Source organism: Augochlora pura, chromosome 10 (genome assembly GCF_028453695.1).
Source record: "Augochlora pura isolate Apur16 chromosome 10, APUR_v2.2.1, whole genome shotgun sequence".
Classification (NCBI taxonomy): Eukaryota; Metazoa; Arthropoda; class Insecta; order Hymenoptera; family Halictidae; genus Augochlora; species Augochlora pura.
In genome coordinates, this window is record NC_135781.1 from 16,070,265 (window position 1) to 16,083,352 (window position 13,088).

At 38.0% G+C, this 13,088-nt stretch overlaps 1 protein-coding gene across 3 annotated transcripts in view; it reads right to left on the minus strand.

Annotated features, from left to right (window-relative positions):
* The window catches only part of LOC144476469 (uncharacterized), a 434,992-nt gene that overhangs the window by 417,273 nt on the left and 4,631 nt on the right, over window positions 1-13,088 (minus strand). The window lies entirely within an intron of this gene.

Genomic DNA, 13,088 nt, shown 5'->3' on the forward strand with positions numbered 1-13,088 from the left:
AACAGTTCTTTTGGCGCGAATCCATTACTTAATAGAAAAATGAGAAAAAGTGATAGCTAACAAAGGCCTATGCTTTGATTACTAGTTTCTTCATTTTGTTGTGGAAATAAACGCTCAAGCTTAGCGAAAAAGTCATCATTATTAACCGATACACATATTAATTTAGTAATGAAAAATTTGATTCCAATGGGCTCGTGTAGAAAACAGCATTGCCCGTCACACATTGCAGTGCTGTTTCGTTTGCACGTACATAATTCGCGTCGATTCTGCCGTACAGAGAAACAGCTCCGCGCAAAATTCATCCGTGCCTAACAAGATAATTGTGCAGAAAAGTGATCTAATCTCAGATTTTAATCGTGACTTCTAGTTCCCTTGTTTTGATCTTCAACCTAATTCAAAACTAATTCAGACTCAATTCAGATCTAACTTAATTCTGATCTATATCAATTCTTGCAGGATATCTTTTTGAAACAACACGTCGATGACATTTCTCCCCTTCGATTTTAACGAGACGTTTTTTAATCACTTTGTAAACTACAAGAGAAATAAAAAGATTGTCAGATCGCGATAAACTTGAAAAAGTTTAATTTAAAAGATAGATTTTATCGCATTTGCAGTTTATTTGAATGATTCTGGAATCACGAGTGACTCCTGTAATACAATATTTAATTGTGTTAACCATACTTTTTTAAGGGTTTTTAAAAGATTTATTGCATAGTAACTATAATACTATTTGCTTTCAAATATCTAAGACATAATTTTATATATTGTTACGAACACTCGATGGTTAGCCATCGCCTGCTCAGAATCCCCTTTGCATAATCATGATGATGGCGTAATTAAAGATAACTTAGAGTTTTTCGATCAGCAAGCGTATGAATTCATGACAGCTAGCTTTGTATGTTGAAATTATAACGGAAGTGTTGATAATCGTGTGGGAGTGTTGAAGCAGGTTTCAGGCGGCCGTATTAAAATATTCATAATTCTTCTGCATGCAGGAAAAATCATAATTTACGAAACTTTATGCTCTTGTGTACAAATGCTATGATATTTCAAAGTCTACTTAATTTATTTAGTGATTATTTACGGTTTTATGTACACCTTCAATACATCAAAACAAATTATTAGCTTACTATTGTATGTGAAAGTGCACTAGTATATGTTTTCCGATAAAAATTTACGAATAAAATTCTGCATCAAATATTGCTGTTCACCATAACCGCTCGAGCATTAGAAGTGTACATTGCCATAGGAGTGTTTTTAACGCTCGGAAATATTAAAAGTTAACAACTTCCCAGGTACGATGTAAACATCCCATTCGCACGAAGCTTTCTGCTCCATTTGAAGTATAGATTTCCCACCCTCAAAGCAACGAGTTGCTTCTTGCGTTACCGGGTACGAGTCCCCTTTTCCTCTTGCGAGCGTATGCTCGCTCGAAGGCGGGTGTAATTGAATTTTTACGCTGGCGAACCGTTCGATTTTTTTGCTTCTCGTGACGCAAGGTTTTTGCGGAGCAGCGCGCAGTGATGTCGGGCGGATCAATCAACCACGACGATTTTTCAGCGATCGTATTTTTTGATCAGCGAGCACGAGTCTGCGGAACCGGGACGGAGTGAATGACTGTCGATTTTTGGTGGGCGGTGACGTGTCCGCGGGCCTCCGAAAAACTTGATGGAGGCAATTCACGAAGCCGAGCGAATCTAGCCGTTCGTATCCGCGCGCGCGGAACACCGTCCGACAGCGAAAGGTATGCTAAAAGGTACGAAGGTTGCGTTCCGTTGGAGGCTAGAACAGCGATCTTTTTTTGAGTCCAGGCCTCGGACGGGCGACCGTCGTGTGACGACGTTGCCAGGCAAAGTGCCAACGACTGTGAATCAAGCGACGCGTCAAGAACGGGCGCAGGAAGCGCGTAAAAGTTGACGGGACCAGGTCCTATTTCTGAAACACAACACTTCGGGTGGAATTCGTGCCGACCCGCAGATAATTGCTTTCCGTATCGCGATGCTAAACGCGCGATTGAAGCGGTGTAGTTAAATTGATCGGCACAACGCGGTGGGGAAATCGTTATTTCGGCAAAGGTCGGACGAAATTCCGGATAACTTCGAGCGCGATACTAATGACTCGTGCTACCCGCTGGGTCGACTATAATTATCGCGTGCCACGAGTTCGTGGACTAGCTCCGTTCAATTCACGACTCTTATTCAGCTTTCCCTAAATACAACTTACGTAACGCGCCTTACTTCACCGGCGAACTATGTCCGAATTGTGGCAAATGCAACAACTTCTGGAAAAATAGCTTGACTAGGTTACCAAATCGTTCGGATACTTGCTCGAGAATAATTTGCTCGATGAAAAAATTTACTAATTTTAAATATCTGGAGAACGCATGCGGTAGCACTTTCGTCGTTATTGTGCGGCGTTATTTAGTTATGTAATAATAGATAATGGTGGAAAGAGTGCTATGAAATAAGCTAAGAAACGCTTGTTAAGTAGACTCGACAAGTAACCTAGCAATTGATCCGTATCTGATAACGTGTGAAACAATGCCAGTTTATTCTTCCTCATTCTTTGTTCGCTATCAAAACAGTCGTCGGCGTGAACACAATCGCGTAAAGGCCAATAAACTTTGCCTGCGACCGATGCCAATTAGAAATGTCGATGGCTTTTGTGTGTCCCTGGCGAACGTGTCAGATACTAATTTACTATTCTAAAATAAGATCTAAGCTTCCAGAGGCTTAGGCAAAGCTATTTTAATTGATATATTCTGTGAAACTTTGAATATCGAAAATAGATCCATAATTTATCAAAATGTTGGCCTTTTCGTGATCTTTTTAACAGTTCTAAATAACTTAATCAATAAAGACGAAGGGAACCGAGCAAATTCAATAAGTCAATTCAGGTCCTAGTATTCTATGTAGGATCTTATATCCTTCTCTAGCAAACCTTGAATCAAATAGAAGTATCACTCTAACTCCAAGGTCAGATGATTCAAAATTTGTTTAAGTCGAAATCAAGTTTCGTTATTGATTACTTACAGCTTTAATGTCAGTGACAGCTACGAAAATGAAAAGAATAAATTTAATGTTTTAATTTTTTCGAGAAGAACAAAATTCGCATCAGTGTAAATGAAATAAGTTTAAAAGTATAAACCACGAATTAGTATATAATTCTGAATTTTGATTTTAATTGAAACAATCGTACAATTTTTCTGTATTTTTACAAAGTATCTCACGAAAAACTTTATTTGTGTATCAGAGAATACAAATTTTTAGACTTCGAAATTGTTTGCTGTTATACTATCCACACTATAGTTAAATATTTTGTTGCGCCGTTGCTGTGCCTCCGATTGCTATGACCTGGAAGCTGCGCCATGCGAAACAAGAGGACACGAGACTAGTGCACCACTCTGAGTGTAATAAAAAAATAAATTATGGCTCTAGCACGGTGACGGTGCAGCATACTGTGCCACCAGCATTCTTGCAAAAATAGTACACTGTAAAATAGCATCGTAAATAAAATTTAAAACGACAGAATGATTAAAAAAGCTAAAAGCCATCGATTTATTAAGAATAATAACGCTTTAAAAAAAAAGACGATCTAAAATTATTAAAGAAATGCGGATTTGAATTCTGTTTAATGCAATCAATGCAGTGAAAATTAATTTTGGCAAAACGTTGTTAGTTATTATAACAGGTAATTATTTGAGAAATTACTTTTTATTACTAACAAGTTATAACCCTTAACCATTGATCAGATTACTTTTCGTCCGGCTCTAGTCCAGTAACGCTAAAGCATACAATAGTATAACCGAGTCTAAAAAAAAAACTTTGTTTATCGACATATCGACATTTACTACAAAGCAAATCAAACTGGAAAAATACACAGCGGAGAGCAGAATTGAGTCAAAACTTTTACAATGCTATATTTTTTTAAAACTGATTACAAAAACCTACAGATCTATTACATTTTTTCATTTCAAGTAAATAGCATAATAGCAAAATTTAAAAAGAAAAAGTATTTCAGTAATTGTACAGTGAACTAATCGTTCTAACATTTACAGAAAAATTCAAATCATTTAGACGAGCTTCAAAAAAAATTATACCATCTTAAAATATAAATGCTGCACCTGTCATTCATCTATAAAAGCAGCTTTAAGATCTCAATAATTCTGAAATAAAGAACACTGATCGTCACACGACGCAAATAGGTTAATAGCCGCAGAGTTTCGTTCTTTTCATCCGAATGGAACCATGATTCTGAAAGCACTGGTCCGTCATTTGCCGCGTATGGCTTAACATGACGGACTTCTGCGGTGAAGACAAATGATTGAGATAATCGTCTAGCAGGAACGAAGTAAGACGCATCGGAAGAGTTTCGAGTCCGGCCGACTTTCACAGTGGGACCGTTTTGTTCTCCGGAACAAAACGGCGAGCTTAGTATAGAAACCGGGGAATCTCGCGACGCGTTTAATGCCTGCGACGTGTGAAAACGTGGCAATCGGTTTCTCGCGATGGACAGACTTTCCTCGGGATGATTTCTAAGCGAACGGGGACCGCGCGAGAGATCGGAACCGCTGCATACCGCGTGATCCACGTGCGTTACCGTGGAAGGAAAGTTCCGGTTAGTCACGTACAAGCTGTGACGCATGCGCCAATTTAAGTCCTAATAAATCGCGCGCGTATAGACAACCCGGCCCCGGCCCCGGCTCCGTTCCCGTGCAGTCTAGCCATTCTTTTCAGCTTTCCATCGAAACCGAACGACCGTGCTACCTTCTTCGATCACTATCTTATCGGTCCAGGCACTCGCCGAGAAGAGTCGCGATTCCCTGAGAACGGAGATTGAATTTGCCGCTGAGCAACTTCGGAAATTTTGCGAGAATTATGAAAGAGATCCGCGGATAGACGCACAGCCGATTGCATAAGCCACGCCGCTTTGTTGCTATTGAACTCAGAAATGAATAATTTAGCGGTTGACTAGCTTGATGAATGGCGCGGATGTTCGCGCGAAGCCTTAGTTTCATGAATTATTTCTGGGAGATGGGAACAATGGAACAGTTTTTTTTTAGAATTCAACGGTTCGTTATACTGTAAGTGGCTGAAATTTCTCTTTCGTTGTAGCTCGTGATATTTCTGGCACTAATTATTATTTCTATATACAAATTGTATATGTATAAATTATTCACTTTTTATGTGTGCGTGTAATGTCGTGAGCTTAATTCTGTATATATTAGTGATAGCAGTTATTTCACAGTGCAGTGAAGTATATACTATAATAATATATTATATATTACATAACAATTTTCGGTAACATATATAGAGTCGACTGGAATTTGTAGTACAACCGAGTAAATTCTATGTGAAAAAATAAAAAATAAATTTGACTTTCTCGAAAACATATCCCCGGATAAAAAAAAAAACATTATACCCAATTTGTTTCTTTTTTTTATAGAATCACCCTCTGCTCGAATATTAATATCAATCAACGTATCCTATGACGAACGAGGTTCTAGAACGAATTACTTCGATATAGGATACCCCGCTGTACGTGTTATACAATCTTCGCAAGAATAGCATTAGCGAAATAAAGTAATACGATTTCGTTAGTTCGCTGAACAACAGATCGTACTTCAGATTAAAAACCACACAACATTTTCTCCAATATCAACGTTTGTTCGGCTGTAAATAGCGAGAGAGCTAGAGTGTGGTCAATATTACACTGGCGTAATAAAGATTGCCAATAATGTATCAATGAGGTAGTTGCAACACGGTATTGTTATTTGAGTATCAAACTGCTCGAGTATACCAGGTGTCCCGAGATCACATGGTCTCGTTGCTAACTGGAAACACAGACGAGAAATGCGAGAACGTTTATCCGCCCCACTCCAATTAGGATTCTGTGACGCTAGAAAAGACGTATTTACGATTCCCACGGGGCATTTCGAAGTCATTCAAAATCATCGTATCTCAGAGAATTAGTGAAGCGAAACAGTAAACACAGAACAGCTTTCTGAACGAAGAATCGCAATGAATTACAACGCAAACACATTATTGGTTCACGATGTCAGGTACTAATTTGTGCGATGCGTGAATTAATCGATAAAATGTTTCGAGCAAACAAAATAAAATCTGAATCTTCAGCGAAGATACGAATTCAATGGAATCAGGTTTCCAGCCTCTTTTGAATATACCGCCGATGCCGTTCAGTTAATACGGGACTGTTCCGCTTGTCAACAGCTGGCAACAGGTTGTCTGGGAAGTGGCGGACTGTTCGCAGTCGCGAAACGTAAACAGATCGGGTTTTTTTTCGTCGCCGACATTGAAATCGAAATATTAAACGTCCCCGATGAAGTCTGACGACATTCCAGTCAGGATTCGATTGGGATCGTCGAGGCTCGCTCGTCCGAGAAGCGTTCGAAGAAAAGGCTCTATCGAACAAGTTGAACGGGGGATAGAAACTCGCGGGGAAGCTAAAAGAAAGGCGTCGGACAAGCCACTATGAGAGAGTGTTGCGTTCAGGATTATTAACTGGACATGTTGCGAGCCCGTGAGAAATTAAATGATCGGTCAGCGGTCTCGGGTCCCACAATTTACATAGATCAATCACAGTAACGTCCACTGCGATTTCTACATTCCTCCCACTAAATTACAAGACCCTTGACTTGCGAGATTCCAAATGCAGCGTTTCTAAAAATTTCTTAACACTAGAACTTGGACCTTCTCTTAACACTAGAATTTAAACTTTCTACGATTTTTATTATAATATCTGTTTCAATAAAAAAGAAGTTCATTTGCACAGCATCAAAACTTGCAAAAATAAACTCAGAAACTAGTTATTTTTACTAGTGTAATAGTTTTAGTGTTAATTCTTGATCTCGAAAATAATTTATGCAATTAAAAATGATTTAATATACGCTTCTAGATATAAAAGAAGAGATTTATAATTTTGTAATAGAATTGAATTTTCTCTGGTGCATGCAGCGATATCTGAGAATTAAGGCGTGAAATGATCTTGGTTATAAAAGAGAAACTACAGAACAAAATACTTTTAGCGCATTGCAGCTAAAAGTGAAGCTACATTAAAACGTACGCAGAATATTAAAAGGTCAAGATCTTGTTGAATTTATATTGCAGTAAAAGCGTCTACCTAATAACCTGCGAAGAAAGTATTTACTTGTAATTACAGTGACTATAAAATACAGAATCTTTATTCATTCGATATTTTTTGCTAAGGTAACAGTTTAAATATCCACAGAAAATGATATCTTAATCAGTATACAGCAGAATTGTTGTCACTCGATTGACCAGTTTTCATTATTCCTATAAATAATGCAGCCCCAATTGAATAAGTACAAACACTTTAAAAAAGTTAGATAACGTAAAATGAAAAGGGATATCTGACGGAATAAATTTCTTTATAAAATGTTTGAGGCAATTTTCAATGAAATAGCATGAATCATAAATTGAAAAATATAGACTAGCTTGAGCTAGAATAAAACGCGTCGTTGGTTTGTTTAAAAGGTTTCGTCACAATTGAATTGTCAATACGCTAAACGAGTGGAAAACAGTAGTGACTATAATCGCACAGTGAAATCGGAGTATCTTCAAATTACCAGTTTATTTTAAAAATTATCAGACATGCCCTCCGACAGACAGAATAGTTTTACATATGCTAAAGTATATGCTTCGTAACGACTTAATTGCGGCAATGCCGCGCACAGCCGTTTTCAGGTAAAATCGAGTTCTCGGACACTACAATTAAATTATTATCCTGTGCACTGAAATACTTCTCTGAAAATATAGTTCTCATGCAGTGATATTCGCTTCCTGTCAGGTTGCCGCAAAAGAAGAACGAGAACTGCGTCTGTAGGCAAAGGTCATCGCGTCGTAGCGTACAGGTGTGTAAGAAAACGATCTAATGATTTGCGAACGGACTCAGGCATTCACATCGCTCCGTTCGGTAATATGTAAGCGGGTTTTTAATCGGTATCTGTGAATCGAGCTTCGCGATATTCTTTTTCTGCCGCCACGGTGGTGGATCCTTCCGCGATGGTACTTACGGCAAGGAAACGGCGATGATCGAAAACGTGGCCGGCCAATGATTACGTAACGGTGTTAAAATAATTAGTACGTATTACATGGTGCAGCGTTGCGGCCATAATTAGTGGTCACCTCGCAGAAAGAAGCTAGAACGAAGCTCTGATTCCGATCGAGGTTCCTGTTCAGAAGATCGGCTGCGAAGCTGAATTACTTTAGGATTGCTCTTGTTAAATCATTATTCGAATTCAATTAATGCTGCCATGGTTCTTGCTTCGAGATTTTTCTCACTCGCAGATTTTACATTGACTCCTTTTCTACAGAATAAAATAGTTTCCTTATCGAATGTAGTAAAAACTTCTACGTTTAGACTGCGGATGTTATACATTTGTAATAAAAATGAGTGATTAAAACACCAGATGCTGTTAGAAGAATTCAACAATTTTATTATACTATTTATAACTTGTTAAAGATATTCGAGACAGGAACCAATGTCCGTGCATTCTTAGTTTATTGCAAAAAGCAGCAAATTTGTCCGGTCTTTTCTGGCAGAAAATATTTCCATAAATAAACTATAATAAAAATATTAAATAATATTTTCACAATTATCCAAATTGATCTGTGTTATCGTGCTTCGGGATGGTTGTGGCACGCGTCAAAGAGAATTAACCTTGATCTTCGGTTGGTCATGACGACGATATTAGTGAATAATGATTCACCGTAGTAACTTTCCGCTGCCGAGACTAAAGTTCTACAACTTTATCAGCCTTCGTAACTAATGCCAATGTTAAGCATGATCATTAGACTCCCGTCGTCTAGAATTAAGTCACTGAATAGTAATAGTAAATCTTTGTTTTTCGTCGTCTGGGATATTCTCGTCTATAGATCGGAGAAAATGGACTTCCGTCTTTGACGGAGCCAGACTATGGTGTCGCAAAGTGCGCTTTACAATGTACATATATTGCATCGAATAATTCTTTCAGGAGAATCGGACGTGCAGTATCGTTTCACCTGCACTGAACAATGCATGCGAGAAACTACCGTCGCAACTGCGGCGACTGTTTATCAATAAAACGAAACCATTAGTTAAGCGACGAGTTAGGGTTAGAGCTAGTGCCGATTCGCATAAACGCCGACCAATTTAAAGCGTCCTGCTTCGTTTCCTGTTTACGACACCACCGACGCGATTATAACGAACGCGACATCGATATTAATAATAAAATAGGATTAGAAATATAGGAACTTGAATATTGTTGCTCATATCATGATTTTTAATATAGCGGTAAAACTCTATTAAAATTTCTAATTAAATTGCAACGATAAACGTACTAAAACCATAATACGTAACAGACGTACTAAAATCCACTATATTTTAATTTTCTAATTTTCTGTAACGATAATAAAAGGCGTGGAATGTTAATAATAAAATTTACTGTGTTCTAAAAATTAGTAGACGCCACAATTGCGTAATCATGCTCAGACCAACGATAAATAATGATCCCCGTAAACTTCTCATCGAATGGGAATGTGATAAATGAATTATCGTTTGTTTTTCAATGTAGACTTTGCAGTAATACAATTTCCACGTAATAAACACATTTCATACCTGAATACTGCGCGTGCTATAAAAACTTAACGAATTTTTTCATTGTTTCTACGAGTACCACGAGCCATTTATTTCGCGCTACTTTCTATCCTCGTTACTAATTAGTTTTCTCAATCTACACTCCCGGAACGTTTCCATTTTTCTAAACGTTTCTTACGCCGACAAACCCATAACCAACGATAAGGCAACCATAAATTCCTCGCGAATAGGAAGTTCCTGAACCTAAGAACTCCGAGACTTTTAACTGCCGTTATTACACCGGCAATAAGTTAGTGCGTGCAGCGCTCGGTCTAGACAAATTAGAGGTTCGTTAGCATCGAATGAGATTACTGCCGAGTTTCTAGCCTCTTCCACCTAGAACCCTCAATGATTACGACTTCTTTTAATACCGTCAGCAGGAACGAAATATGCTCGCCTGTCCTTGTATTCTTTACAATGCCATTAAACCAAGATTAAATCGAAAGAGAATTCATCGGTGTTCCTAGACCACTCCAAAACAATAACGCGTGTACCGTTATCGGCTGGCGGTTCCGCACCATGGAGAATAAATAAATGCAACCTACTTAAAACTATACTCGTCATCTGTTGCAACCGTTCGATAGATCCAGCCTCGATTCCGAAGAGAAAACGCGCGAATCTTGCCGCGTCATGGGCGTATCGACGTGATTCCACGTTTTAACGGGGTTTCGCTGTCAAATATTAATGGAAAATATTGGAGGCATTCGACACGAATGTTCTTACTATTGCCGAGCACGTAACAGAGTGCATAGATGGTGGGGCAAATAGAGCAGATCGGCAAGGAATATCTATTACGGGCTCGTTTATTGACGCCACCGTCGCCAGCGAAGTCACGTTTACATTGTAGTACACGAGCTGGGCGTGATGTGTGCTCCTCGTAACGCACGCGCAATACTTAACGGGTTTCGGAGACGTATAAGCGGAGCAATCATTTCAAAACTTCGAGTTCGTTTTCTAGAGAAATTGAGTTAGCTAGTTTTAGTCTAACCTCTTCAGGGATGCAGTACGTTTAATTTTCCGTAAAGTTATAATTATTCCAAGTGTAAAGAGTGAAATTAAATTCAGTTGAAAAACTATACGTCACAGAATCCCTCAGCAATGTCTAAATAACCTCATCGAATGAAATGAAACGGATCGCAAATAAAAAAGAAAAAATTAAATAATTTATTCCCTACTATATAAATTCATCCCTGAAAAGGTTAAGTCACTCAAGGTTCATTTAAGTTATTGGAATATTACGTATTACCCACAATACGATATTTGTGCATGGACAAAAACAAATCAATGTTCTTAGAAGCGATGGAAATTAAGATAGGAAAATATACACCTCGTATAAGTGCTTGGCCTTGTGAGGCACAAGCATAACAGTTTCGAATTACGAGGGGACCCGAGTTTTCTTTTCGGGGTTCCGGAAAGGCCACGGTCAGTCGTGGAAAAGCATCTGCATAGAAAAGAGCTTCCTCACGCACCGTAAAATAAAGTTTCTTTTATTTAAAACTACACCTTAGTTTAAATGTATTTAAACACCCGTTTCCAATATAAGTTTATCAGAATTTAAGTTAGTCAGGGTTAATTTCAGTTTATCAGAATCTAAGTTAGTCAGGATGTGGAACGCTTGGATTTATGTGTAACCCTTCCGATTACTGAACGATCAATCGATTCGTTCGATAGAGTTGTCTGCTTCTCTTTCGACTGACAAGGACAAGTCCCTAGATGTAATAACTTTTTGATCAACCTTTGCGCAATGGTAGAGTTTCAAGTACTGAAGCTTATATTGTTTGCGATATTTTATGTCAATACTTGTTTCTGTGGAAATACACGTGCAGGTGATTATTTCAAAGTTACCTCTCAATTTAAATTAACAAAAGTACAAAACAAATTAACTATTGTCGTAAATACTGTAACACGTAGCTTTGTTTCGATTTCAAAAAATATATGAAGCGATGTTTATCTCAGGAATATTCAAATATTAAAATGTTCAAAAGCTGAATAGTAAGTTTAAACTTTTATATTCAGATAAACTAGAAAAATATTTTTAATGAAGTAATATTATTAATAAAGAATTGATCATTTTAATTGAAATAACTTTAAAATATGTGTATTCGCAAGGAAAAAGAACTGTTTTAAAATTAATATTTATACCATTATCTTCAGTATTTTAGGCTCTATCATTTCGCAAAGGCTGATCAGGAAGTCAGAGTTACACCTGGAGACCTGTCCTCATGAGACCGATCATCGAAATATCGCGTTCTTGATACGGTTGGTCCTTACGTTTCCTGTACGATCTATCAATTAAAGCGATTGCTGCCCGTGATTCGAAGGTGAAAGTCGACAGGAAGGTTTATAGTGCTATATGATAGACCGGAAAAGGACAATTTGCACGGTGGTTAACAACAAGGCAGTTAATAAAATTGAGAGCACCATTGACTCACAAACCCAGCGACCTTAATTTCGGACTAGGTTAACACGAGCTGCCTATAACGCTGAACGTGATTTCTATAGACTGTTCGGCAGATGGACACATTTTCGGAATGTAATTACGGCGAGTCGGCTATCGACGTTTAAAAACCGGCGGCACGTGAACTCACCACCGGACATAAATGGCTGACTTCCTTCCGTTAAAATTCGACGGAGCATGTCTAATGCCGGCGGGATCTGCGATCGTGAAGCGCTTACTAAACGGGCACTGTCGATAGCTGGCCGTATCCAAGAAAAACGTTAATTAACCACAGATGCAAATAGATTTCACAGATAAGGATAGCTTTGAAAATAAAAAAAGAGCTACGAATCTCATTTATTGGGTTTGAATTTAGTTGTAGTCTATTGAACTCGAGATAGCTAGCTGAAACTTCGGTTAATGGGTGATTATATTTCCCCAGTCTTTTCTAAGAGGATTACTCCAGGTTTATTAAGAACTTATTTGCGCTGTGAAAGAGTACGGAATTATCTCGTGGCACACTTAATTGCGAAAATAAATAATAATGTAGACTGCTGAACTACTAGACGAATTTTCTGAAGAGTATTAGGTAACAAAAATTTGTTTCATAGTGCGGATAAATGTAAGAGGCGAACTTTATTATTGCAATAATACATTTCATATGTTTTTGAATATAAGTATCCATATACATGCAAAAATAAGAAATATTATTAATATTAGCCTCATAATCTGATCCTGACATCAATTTCTGTCCAAATCTCCTTGCTGCATCACTGATGCATTACTGATTTCAACATCCACAGTCTAATGATGACCAATGCAACTTCTGTATATACTCTGCGAGTTCAACCGTTTCATGCATATGTGGCAATCTTACGTCAACGCTGATAGGGTCGGTGACGCAAATGAAGTTATTTCGGAATTGTCGCTACCCTTCCGGTGACTAATGTAGCAGATGCAGCGAGATAAACAATTTGATTCAAAATAAGTATGT